The sequence below is a fragment of the Podarcis filfolensis genome, assembly GCF_964270895.1.
Source record: "Podarcis filfolensis genome assembly, chromosome: 16".
NCBI classification, from domain to species: Eukaryota; Metazoa; Chordata; class Lepidosauria; order Squamata; family Lacertidae; genus Podarcis; species Podarcis filfolensis.
In genome coordinates, this window is record NC_139620.1 from 17,795,613 (window position 1) to 17,807,638 (window position 12,026).

Genomic DNA, 12,026 nt, shown 5'->3' on the forward strand with positions numbered 1-12,026 from the left:
AGTGGGGGTGTGGTGTGCAGGTTATTTCCAAGGGTCCGAGTTGCTTTGCATGACCCTCATTCCGAGAATTGGCTTCAAAGGAAGCACTTTTTAAAATCTTCCCACAAAGACACAGACATCATTTTCTGGCCTGGGTCACAGCAACCCTTGTTACCTTGATTCCACATTTTTCGTTAAAGGTACACCTCCAGTTTTGCATGGCCGTTGAGAGGAGAGGGGTGGGTGGGTCTGGTGTGGTGAAGCATTTGTGTGAAGACTCAAGAATTACTGGGAAATCTTTTAAGAGATGGTTACTCAGGCATGCGTCACTAGGTTCACAAGGGTAGCTTTTGCATCAGAATCGCACACAGCAAGCCCAAAACCAGCTTGTTGTGATTTAATGCAGCCTTTGCTGACCTGGTGGCCTCTAGATGCCTTGGACTGCAACAGCCCAGCTTTGCTGATATGGGCTGATGGGAATTGGAGTCCAAAACATCTGGAGGGCATTGAGTTATTAAATGGAACCATTTTTTTTTTAAATAAAATGGCAATTCTGATTCGCCACTGAGATACTTGCCAGGATCAAAATGGGACTACAGACTCTTGGGTCTGTATACATTGGTACCTCGGGTTACATATGCTTCAGGTTACATACGCTTCAGGTTACAGACTCCGCTAACCCAGAAATAGTACCTCAGGTTAAGAACTTTGCTTCAGGATAGAACAGAAATTGTGCTCCGGCGGCGCGGCAGCAGCAGGAGGCCCCATTAGCTAAAGTGGTGCTTCAGGTTAAGAACAGTTTCAAGTTAAGAACGGACCTCCGGAATGAACTAAGTTCTTAACCTGAGGTACCACTGTACTCCTGTATATGTCACAGACAGAGGCAGTAATGCTTCTAATACCAGTTGCTGGAAACCACAAGGGGGAGAGTGCTCTTGTGCTCGGGTCCTGCTTACAGGTTTCTCACAGGCATCTGGTTGGCCATTTTGAGAACAGGATACTGGACTAGATGGACCCTCTTTGGCCTGATCCAACAGGGATGATCTTATGTCATTGTGACAATGCACTCCAAGAAAGGACAGTTATTGCCATTCACCAGTGAGGTCCAGCAAAGCTTTGGCTAGCCTGCTTGAGTAGCTTCCTTCCGGGTTTGTCTGCTCTCCACTCCCAACCTCCTTTTTGGCTTCGCTGTACCCATATTCAGACTGGATTGACTTCCTGCCCCACTACTGTCCTTACTGGCTGGAGGTGGGACTGCAGGCACTTTTATTATTCATTAGTCTTAAGTGTGAATACTAGTTGGGTTTTGTTTTAAGTGGATATGTGACATCAGGGCAACAGAGCACTTCAGTTCACTTTAATTGTGCAACCCTAAATTTCTGGTATGCACCTGAATCCCTCCTGCAAAATACCAACAGCCTGGAGGTGATCATGTAAACAGAATAAAAATACAGTGGTAAAAACGTTGTTGTTGTTTAGTCGTGTCCGACTCTTCATGACCCCATGGACCAGAGCACGCCAGGCACTCCTGTCTTCCACTGCCTCCCGCAGTTTGGTCAGACTCATGCTGGTAGCTTCAAGAACACTATCCAACCATCTCGTCCTCTGTCGTCCCATAAAAACATAGCACTCGTTAATACACTAATAAGACAACCATCTCAAGAATCACATCTATGGTTACACAGAAAGAAACAATAGCAGTGTATGGATAGTGGTAACACATCACCCTCCCACAAACATCGGGGGGGGGGAATCTGAAACTGGCTCTGATTATGGAGAGCTCTCCCCAGCAAAGCCCTCCTGGCACTGACACTTTTTTGGCGCCAGTCAAAAAAGTTTCATTTTCCTGTACATTGGGACAATATCTACCTGGCTCTGCAGTCCCTCTGTGGGGACTGCCATCTTCCCCACCCTGCTCCTGCTGTGGCTGTTGGGGGGGGGGACTGCTGTCTCCCCCACTTGGAGGACTGCTGCTGCTACAGAAGCGAAGAGGACTGCAGAGAATACTGCTAGGACCAGGTCCCTGGGCAGGCAGGCAAAGTGGGAACAGCTGCTGCCCCAGCTGGGCTGGGTCCAGCTGCTGGGGCAGTGTTATAAAGCCTACCTGCGTAGGGGACGGGGCCACCCCCGGTGGGGGGGACACCAAAGGGGGTCATCCCTTGGGGGTGGCCCTTTGGGAGGTGAGACAAGGGTGAGGGACAGTCTCCCTGTGTTAATGTTATTAGGTAATTATTTAAATGTTTTTAGGCATTTTAAATAGTATTTAATCTATGGTTTTTTGAATTTTGGTTTTGTTGGGGGGTGGGATGGACATTTGGTTGGGGCTGGGGATTGGTTTAATTTTAGTATGATTGTAAATTATTATTAATTGGGTTTTTTGTTAGTTTGTTTCTACTGTTCTATTGGTTTGTTGTATGGTTTGTGTTCTATTCTTAAGGGGAGAGGGTCAGGGCTGCCTGGGAGTGGGCCCCAGTCAACAAAATGACAGGGGCAGATTTCACAGGGAGGGATGCACTGGGACACCCGATCTCAGTGATCATGGGTAGGAGGAGGACCATGTCATTTCCGAGGAGGCAGGTTTAGTCGTTGTTTGAGGACTATCTCTGCTTCCGGGTCTGGCCTTGACCAGAAGGATACTGGAATTAGCAAGGGAGACCCACATGACCTTAAGGTGCTGCTGTGCAATGCCAGGCCAATGATTCACAAGATGGCTGTCATCCACGACTTCTCATGGATGGAGGACTTGACCTGGCATGTGTGACTGAGACTTGGTTGGATGAAGCAGGTGGTCCTGTTCTTGCCACTGCTTGTCTACCAGGTTTCTCTTACGCACAGCAACCCAGGTCATGTGGGCGGCGGGGGGGGGGGGGTTGCAGTGATTTTTATGAAGTCATTATCTTGCACCAGGTATCCTATTGGTTTTTCTGAGTGCATTTTCTGGAAGTTGGGCAATAGGGGCAGTACAGAATTCCTTTTGGTGTCCCAACCTCGCTGCTGCACCAAGGATTCCCTGCCCGAGCTGCTTCAGGTCATGGCGGATATTCTCCTAGAGACACCTAGTTTGGTTGTCCTTGGGGATTTTAACACCCATGCCAACTCGACCTTACAAGGGGCCGCTTGGGACTTCATGGAAAGCATGGCCTACGCGGAGTTGTCCCTGAATAACTTTGGCCTAACTCATAATTGCAGGCATGCCCTAGACCTGGTATTCAGCTCTATGGATGTGGTTGATCGGACACTAAGTAAAAGCAAAACAAAAGAAGTGCCATTGTTGGATTACTTCCTGGTACAACTGGACTTTGCTGCGACCCTTACCCTCTGCAGGGAGGTGGGACAGATTCGGATGGTCCGCTCCTGCCACTTAATGGATCCAAATGGCTTCCAGAGAGTGGTAGGCCAGGGGATGTTTTATCCCATGTTGTTGGCCTTTCAGCTGATTCCCTGGTGGTCCACTGGAATGACAAGTTAACCAGGGCTATCAACTGTCTGGCTCCAAAGTTGCATGGACCCCGGACAGCCCTGTGGTTTTCCCCAGAGCTGAGGGTGACGAAACAATTGCTGAGACGACTAGAGCGCCGGTGGCGGAAAACTCAATCTGAATTGGACCAGACACTGATTAGAGCTCAACGTCGAGCCTACCAAGTGGCGATAGCAACAGCAAAGAGGACCTTCTTCACCGCCTCTATTGCATCTGCAGAAAACAGCAGTAGGTTCGCAATCTAATGGAACCACCACCACCATCGGGGCCTGGTAAGGAACCCAAGATTTCTTGCAATGATTTTGCAAAGTTTTTTGCAGATAAAGTTGCTCAGAATTGAAAGAGGTAGACTATACTGTGGGAGCAAGGCCAGGGCAGGAAAGTGCTGGAGTCCTGTGTAGTCAAGTTGCATGGGATCAATTCCAATCTGTTACCTCTGAGGATGTGGACAGGCTGCTTGGATGAGTGAAATCGACCACCTGTCTCCTTGATCCTTGCCCATCCTGGCTCATAAAAGCGAGTTGGGAAGGGCTGGGCGATGGGCTTTCACAAAGGTGAAAGCTGTTTCCTAGTTCTGCTGGATCTCTCAGTGGCCTTTGATACCATCAACCATGACCTCCTTCTGAACCGTCTAAAGGAGCTGGGAGCTGGGGGCACTGTTATACTGGTTCCACTCCTTCCTCCTGGGCCATGTCCAGAAAGTGGTGTTAGGGTATGAGTGTTCAGACCCCTGGGCTCTCATTTGTGGGGTGCCTCAGGATTCATTTACTGCATTTATATCCCACCTTTTTCTCCAAGGAGCTCTGTGTGGAGTACATGGTGTCATTTAATCCCCACAACAACCCTGTGAGGCAGGTTAGGCTGAGAGGCAGTGACTGGCCTAAGGTCACCCTTGTGACCTTCATGGCCAAGTAGTTTTGAACTCTGGTCTCCCAGTTCGTAGTCCGATGCTAACCACTATGCCACCACTGGCCCCACTTATGTGTTAGACCAGCAAGAGGAAAGGGCTATTGGCTTTGCACCCTACCTCCACTGTTGGAAGCAGTAATGCATTCAAATACCAGCTGCTGGAAGCAGCTCAAAGGGAGAGTGCTGTGGCACTCAGGTCCTGCTTATGGGCTTCTCATAAGCTTCTAGTTAGTGGCTATGAGAATAGGATGCTGGATTAGATGAGCCATTGGCTTGATCCAGCAGAGCTCTTCTTATTCTTAACAGGTCGGGGATAGGTAAAGGGAGAGTAAAAACAGGCCTGGTGCAAGATGTTTTGGTGCTCAAGGCAGAGCAGTTGAAAGGACCCACCCACTCACTAACAGAGACCGCCACAGTCTATTGGGAAGCTGCACTCCCATTCATTCAATGTCGCGCTGTGCCATAAATTGATCCTGTGGGGTTTGTTCTTGTTTTTACGATTCTACAATTATTGAGGAGAGAAAAAATGTGTTTGAAAATCCTCATTGATTGGGTTGTGGCGTTTTTGTTGTTGTTGTTACACTTGGCTTACTTATCAGGTGGCCAAGAGTTGTTTGCCCATGTCCTTTCTTTGATTATACAAATTTTCTCCACAGTAGTCTATGCTCTGAGTTCCTGGGCTTTAAAGAAGACATCCAAAAAACAGACACACAACCAAACCTTTATTGTTATGGCCAATGACCAGCACTAAAGAAACTAAATGAGAAGCACATATTATCCAAATGTGCATGCTAAGATAAGAGAAACAAGTAAAACAAGGTAAATAAAAGATAAGTAAAATAAATAAGTAAAATAAGATGGGCATTGACATTTTGGAAGTTACAATCATGTCACAAACTCCAAAGAGGAAAATTACAAAACATGTATGGTCAGTCTCTGGTGGGTTTTGCTACAGCAACATGAAACTTAGCCACACTGAGAGTTATAGGTGCACACACAGCACCCTGGGCCACCTTGCAGCAATAAGGTAAGCTCAAATCTCCACCCCTGCCAAAATGCTAAAGAGGAAGGCATAAAAACTGGAATCTTCTTTCATTTATTTAGTTAATTTATATACAGCATTGCTTTATATTCCAGTAGAAATGTCTTCAGGGGTTGACAAATCCCCTCAATAACGAATCAATATTTGAAATGCAATACAAATGCCGCATTCAAAACCAAACATTGCTATTACTAATAATCATCACAATTGCACATATTAAGTAATGCAATTAAGCATCTTTCACAGGAGAAGAAAGCGTTTGAGAAAATTGGAGGGCAGATTTCACCACATCGCTAATTCACAGCGTGTGCTCTTCCCATTAGGTTATAGGCCCTCTCATCCACTTGTCTCCATGATCCATCTACTTATCTGTCTGCTGCTATATACTACAGTGTATACATGCAGTATGTGATGATCTGCAATGGATGTTGGTTCTAAGAGGGGATTCAGATTCCTCCCCAAGGAAACTGGCTGTTTATGCTGGTGAGTCCTGACGGCAACTCTCTTACCCCTTCCCTCCCTGAGGCTGTAGGGGCAGTTATGTTCCCCCCTCTAAACCTTTGAAAACTGTGACGACCCTATCGAGATGGGCAACATTCAAAGAGGGGGTGGTCCAGAAATGGTGACACCCAAGCATTCTGCCCTATGTAGAACAATGCAAGTATGAAAGAGACCCCCTCTGCAACTCAGGCTGGCATTTCCCCTCTCCCCCAGCTGCCTTTTAAACATAAGTGTTGCTTTTGCACCCTTTCCCGAATGCAGAAGCTTAGGAAGGGCTGGGGGATGGAAAGGAAGCAAATGTATTTTTTCTTTCTTTATTGAAATGAGGGGGTGACTCAGGGATGGGAGGTTTGTTTTGTTGTTGGCAGTGGAAGGCTCCCCCCTTCCACTCCCCTTTGAGTCGAAACAGATGTCTCTCCCATAAAATGAGATTGTATGAGCTCATGGAGGAGAGAGAGAGAAAGAGAGAGTGAGACAGAGAAGCAAGGACCCCTGCATCTCCCATTCAGACTCTGGGTGTGTTGCAGGTCCAGCTGGAGTCATTCTGCCCTGCATCTCCTTCTAGATGGAGAGGGATGGATGGAAGAGAAGTTATTGTTTGACTAAGCTGAAAACCCTGTAAATGCCCCTCTCTTCCTTGGCCTTCAACTGCTTCCCTTCTCACATTTTCACTCTTGATTCTGCAGCCAAGGGTCTCAACTTACCAAGAGAATTAAGCAGACACTCTTCCATTCTACAAGGTAAGGCACTGCTACAGTTCTGTCTCTGCCTCTCTGGCTTGACAAGGGTGGTGTGGGTGGTTCCCTCGCATAGGGAGCTGAGTTGGGGGGGGGAGCAAAATGATGATGATGATAAATATTAATAATACCTATATTTATACAGGTACCTACTCAAAGTACCAAAATGAATTATTGTAAAAAGAAGAAATCTTTGAGGGGCGCGCCGATAAATTTTGTCCTCCCTCTGGGTGCCATATTACCAAAGTCTCTCCCTGCTTAGTTTAGGAAAAGAGAAAGTCTTCCACTTTTCGCAGCTGGCCTGGTCACCGATCCTCATGCCCCTCCTCAGCTTTCTCACACAAAAAGCCCCTAATGTGCAGGCAAGAAACTTTCAAATTTTGCAACGTGTTTTTAAAACCTTAGAAAAACAAACAAAAGCCGAACGAGGGGGATCAGAATGCAAGATCTGTTCTGAGATGTCCGGTGCTTTCGCAATCAGCAGCACGGAAAGCGGACCTTCCATGGTGCATACGGATGAGAAACAAGGCAAGCAGGCAGGGTGCAGCAATATCTCCCAGCTTCTTGGCCTGATGGACACAGGGCGGGCTGTTCCCTGCCACCTCTGCCGCGGCGGCAGTCAGTCCACAGGCCGTCCAGACAGACAGCAGCTGCCGAGACCACAAGAGAGGAGGGCTGGCATTGAAACAACAAAGACAGCTGGAGAGGCAGTGCCAACTTTGTGATCCTAGCGGATGCCAACCTCTTTGTATTACAGGTAAGCTCTTGTTTCAAAGCTTAAGGCAGTCTTGCAGTGTCTCTCTGTGTGTGTTCCTTTGATGGTGATGGGAAGTTCTAAGAACATAGGAAGCTGCCTTATACTGAGTCAGACCATTGGCCTCTCATGCTCAGTATTGCCTACACTGGTTGGCAGTGGCCAGTGCCAGCCCACCCATGAGGCAAGGTGAGGTGACCACGTCTGGCGGCAGAATCCACAGGGGCAGCAGATCCTGATGTAGATCTTTCTTTCCCCATTGTTCCTGATGTAGACTTTCCCTCAACCCTTCTTCCCTGGCAGGGAGGTGGACGCCATTTTGGAGGCCCATCGCAGGGGCCAAAGTGTCTTGGGTCAGCCTTGGTGGTGGCTCTCCAGAGTTCAAGGCTTTGTTCTCTTTCAGCTGTACCTGGAAATGACAGGAATTGAACTTGGCAGATGCTCTACCACTGAGCTGTGGCCCTTCCCCAGGAGCAGAATTTCTGTCTAGACATGCCAGAAAGTTATGAATGTCATGTGTCTGTGCACCCAGTAATTTATCCCGGAATCTGCTTTGCTTACACGTTACACGAGTGTACATTCAGTGTGTATGTGGGAGAGAGCAAGAACGTTCCTGTCTGCAGTCGCTAGCTTCTTGCATGCCCCCTACATGCGTTCAGCATAACTTGGGCAAGAATGCACATGTAAGACCTGTACACACATAGAGGATTCCTGGTGCTGCCTGCATATGTACCGTTTGCATGCAGAAAACACAGCTGAATGTGGACAGCAAGAGCCCATGAGTGAGATTCTGCTCGTCCCTCTGCATGTGCTGATATGCATAATGTCCCAAGGTGACTAAATAATGGGTTCTCTTCAACCCCTTCCTTGAGCAGTGATTGCAAGAAGATAATATTCCAATGCCCTCAATGTACATGGGCATTGACAACCGCAAGAGGAAAGCAAAATTGCCTTTCTGAAGGTGCTTGTGGTACAGAACCAGACAGCAGGGGGAGAGAATGGAGGGATTAGGAAGTGGGGAAGGAAACCAAGTTGCTTTTTCTCATTCCTGTTTATCATGTTAGGGAGAAGTTAGCTCAGCCTGGTGTGACCTGGTGCCCTCCAGATGTTTGGGGTATGCTCTGCTGGCTGGGGCTGATGGGAGTTGTAGTGCAAAACATCTGGTTGTGGAAGGCTGAGGTGGCTTATTCCTCCACACAGTTGCCTGATGATTCTCACAAGGCCAGAGGTCCCCAGGAGTGTCTTACGTGCTCACAGACAGCATCTGACCTCCTGGGAGTCTGGATTGGAGACAGCTTAGTAAGAGGACAACACTGGAGGAGCCCCAGAGGGTTGTGTGGTGCCAGGATGAGAGAGGAGTCTAGGAAACATGTGGCAGGTGCCAGCTTTGTGCAAAAAAGAAGGGGCTTTCGTTCTTGTTCATGGTCTCACCTGTTTATGTCTCACTACTGTTGTAAAAGGGGCAGGAACCAGAGAGCCTTTAATGCTGGAGGTGGCAGACCCTGTGCTAACCTCTGCATTCCGCAAATAAACAAAGGGGGAGGTAGGGATAGGACTGGCTCTTCCAATAGGCAACTTGAAGCAGCTGCCTCAGGCTTCCTCCATCCTCAAGCTAGCCTGCGGCCCTCAGGTACAGTAGTGGACCTGATCCTGTCCCCAGTGCTGAAAGAAGATTCCATGGCCAGGCCAGTCAGCCGTTGACATGGCACCATCTTGTTCTTTGCCCCAAGCACCAGCTTGTTTGGGGCCAGCCCTGAGGAGGGGCAGCCCACACTCCTCCTCCTCTTCTTTTTCTTCTTCTTCCTCTTCTTCTTCTTCTTCTTCTCAGGATTGCTAGGGTAGCTATATCATTTCTCTGCTCAAAATGGACTAAACGCTTGTCCTGCAACCCTTGTTAGAATTAGTTATGAGCAAGATTGGTTCCTACCAAGCCATGATTTACACTAACTATAGACTCCAAACCATGGTTTGTGTTTTAGATGTTCAGGCAAACTGGTTTCCTCCTTTCTGCACTTCCCTGAAGAACCCAAGGTACTGTCCCAAAGAGCAGCGTCTGAGGGTGAAGCAATGTGCCAGACCATGGTTTGTTGCAGTGGTTATAAAGCCAAGCCACTGTATCCCCCAACCATGGTTTGCAACAGCTTCACACTACAGTTTCAGATTCTGGTTTGGCCATTCACAAACCCCAGCTTGTTAGGTGGCATTGTTTCAAGCATTATGACAAATTCCGTTTATGATATCACAATCCATCCCATTGAATCAATCACAAATAACTAGGCTTGTTTGATTTCAGTGGGACCATCACATCAAACTTCACCTGAATTGGGGCCACCTGCTCTCTCTACACTTGTTTTCCACCCTTTGTGCTCCTGATTGTCTTTAGCAGTGAGGTGCTTATTTTCACTCACAAGGGGAAAGAAATGCACACCACAATGCAAATTCTTCTGGGGGTGAGAAGACACAAGAAAACATCTAGGATAAATATCTGCCATCTGGATGGGAAGGGTTGGACTGTGCCTTAATTTACCCTGATACAAGTTTGGTCATTGTGGAGGGGTTTTTAATAGCTTTATTTTATCCATTTGCGCTGTACTTTATGGTGCATAATGGGGCAGGGGTTTGGTGTGGTGGGGCTGGGAAGCTGGGGTGTGTGTGTGTGCTTCATAGCCATGGCTGAAGAAGAGGTAGAGAAGGCAGGGCCCATTGTTCCAAATCGGCCAAGCTAGCGGTGATGGGAGAGGGAGTGATTAAACCTTCCTGCCCCCATCTCTCCCCGTAGGATTAATCTGATCCCCCTGACATTTCAGGTCCAGCTGCTTAGGAGGGTGGGTGTGCTAAAGACAGGTGTTGAGGAACAAAAATACGCGTGTGCAAACACACACACACACACACACACTGGAGGGGGGAGACAAGGAGAAGATTTGTTTCTCTCCCCCCCCCCATGCTTATGTGCCCCTCCCTCCCACTGCACAAACAGAAAGGTATATGCAATTATTATTGTCTAGATGGGGCCCATAGGGGAGGCTTGGTGGTGTAATGTTCCCACAAGGGACACACAATTGCCTCTCTGCAACACCCCCAAAGGGAGCCCAGGAGTCTCTGGCATGCCAAGGCCCAAGAAGCACAAAGGAAAGAGATGTCAGAGGGGGGTGGGGGCTCAGAGTGGAGGAGAGAGAGAGAGAGACAGAGAGAGAGAAACTCCCCTTTTCCATCCTGGGCTTGTTCACCAACTAATCTTGGTTCCATTTGAAGTGTGTGTTTATGTGTGTCGGAGAGAGCTTGGGAGTCACAAACGCAGGCCTAGGTGAGGTTGATTTTGCTAAATGGCCACAGCGCCTGCTTGAGCGCCACTGAGCCGTTCTGAGCCTCCTGATGAAAAAAGGGTACATTTTGTCAGCCAGAACTAGGGTTGCCAGACAATTAGTGCTGACCTGAAGTCTCCAGGTCTGCCTGCTCCCTGGTAAAAGATGGAGGGCTTGACTCTCCAGGTGGGCAAGGGTGACTTATTATTTGTAATAGTATTTAAATTAAGAAGACTACGTGTGCTGTTTGCAAGCTTCAGCCTGGCTGTAAATTATTGTATAGACTCTCAGGAGGTGGCGGCGTATGTGTGGGGTTTTGTTTTTGTTTTGGAAGGACATGATCTCAGAGACTGATTAATGTGTAACGTGTCTTGCTTATTGACATCTCCACTCTGTGACATCATCAATACCCACCATCACTGGAGGCTGTCCCTCGGTCTCAGGTTTGGGCCCTGAAATCTCAGGATTTGGCATACTCCCTAGCTGGGATGCTGAGGTGGCAACATTCCCCGCCATTTCTTAGCTGGAATAGGGTGGAGCCTGGTTGTAGTAGTATCATCCTACTCCTCTCATCATCAAATATCACTGTCACTAGGGTCACCTCCTCCTCTGTTGTGCATTGTTGGGGCCTCTTTGCTGTCTCAGGCCTTTGGCTGATTAGCATTCTATGGCCTTTTAAATCTGTTTGTGGGAGGGGGAGTTGTTACAGTAGCTTGTTTTCCTTTTTATTATTTTCTGTTCCCATATAGTCTTTTTATGTTGTGAACCACCCTGTTATCTTCGGATGAAGGGCAGTACAGTGGTACCTCGGGTTAAGAACTTAATTCATTCTGGAGGTCTGTTCTTAACCTGAAACTGTTCTTAACCTGAAGCACCGCTTTAGCTAATGGGGCCTCCTGCTGCCGCCGCACCGCCGCTGCACGATTTCTGTTCTCATCCTGAAGCAAAGTTCTTAATCTGAGGTAATATTTCTGGGTTAGCGGAGTCAAAGCGTATATAACCTGAAGTGTATGTAACCTGAGGTACCACTGTATACAAATTTTAACAAGAACAATAACATTTATATGAATAAATACACATTTGTTCTGCAGATAGCCTGTGCGCCATGGATTCAAGCACCAGGAATGTGTCAGTTCTTTGGGGGAAAGACATCCTAAAATGTGCCATCAACAGTTCAAACCATTCCTCGACAGCCTCAGCAGCAGGGTATGTGCTGCATGGTGGGTGCCTTAGTGTTCATGTTTGTGCATTGATGGGTATATGTGCCGGAGGCAAAGTTCATCCATTTGGCGTGTAGAGATTTCATTTCCAGAACAGTCTCTCC

The 12,026-nt window shown here is 47.8% G+C and overlaps 1 long non-coding RNA gene across 1 annotated transcript; it reads left to right on the forward strand.

The window, feature by feature from the left end:
* The first annotated feature begins 3,737 nt into the window (after positions 1 to 3,737).
* Positions 3,738 to 11,692, forward strand: LOC310751438. The gene is made up of 3 exons (XR_014542498.1): positions 3,738 to 5,185; positions 5,732 to 6,649; positions 8,601 to 11,692. It is a non-coding gene; the product is annotated as an uncharacterized lncRNA (long non-coding RNA).
* The last annotated feature ends 334 nt before the right edge of the window (positions 11,693 to 12,026 follow it).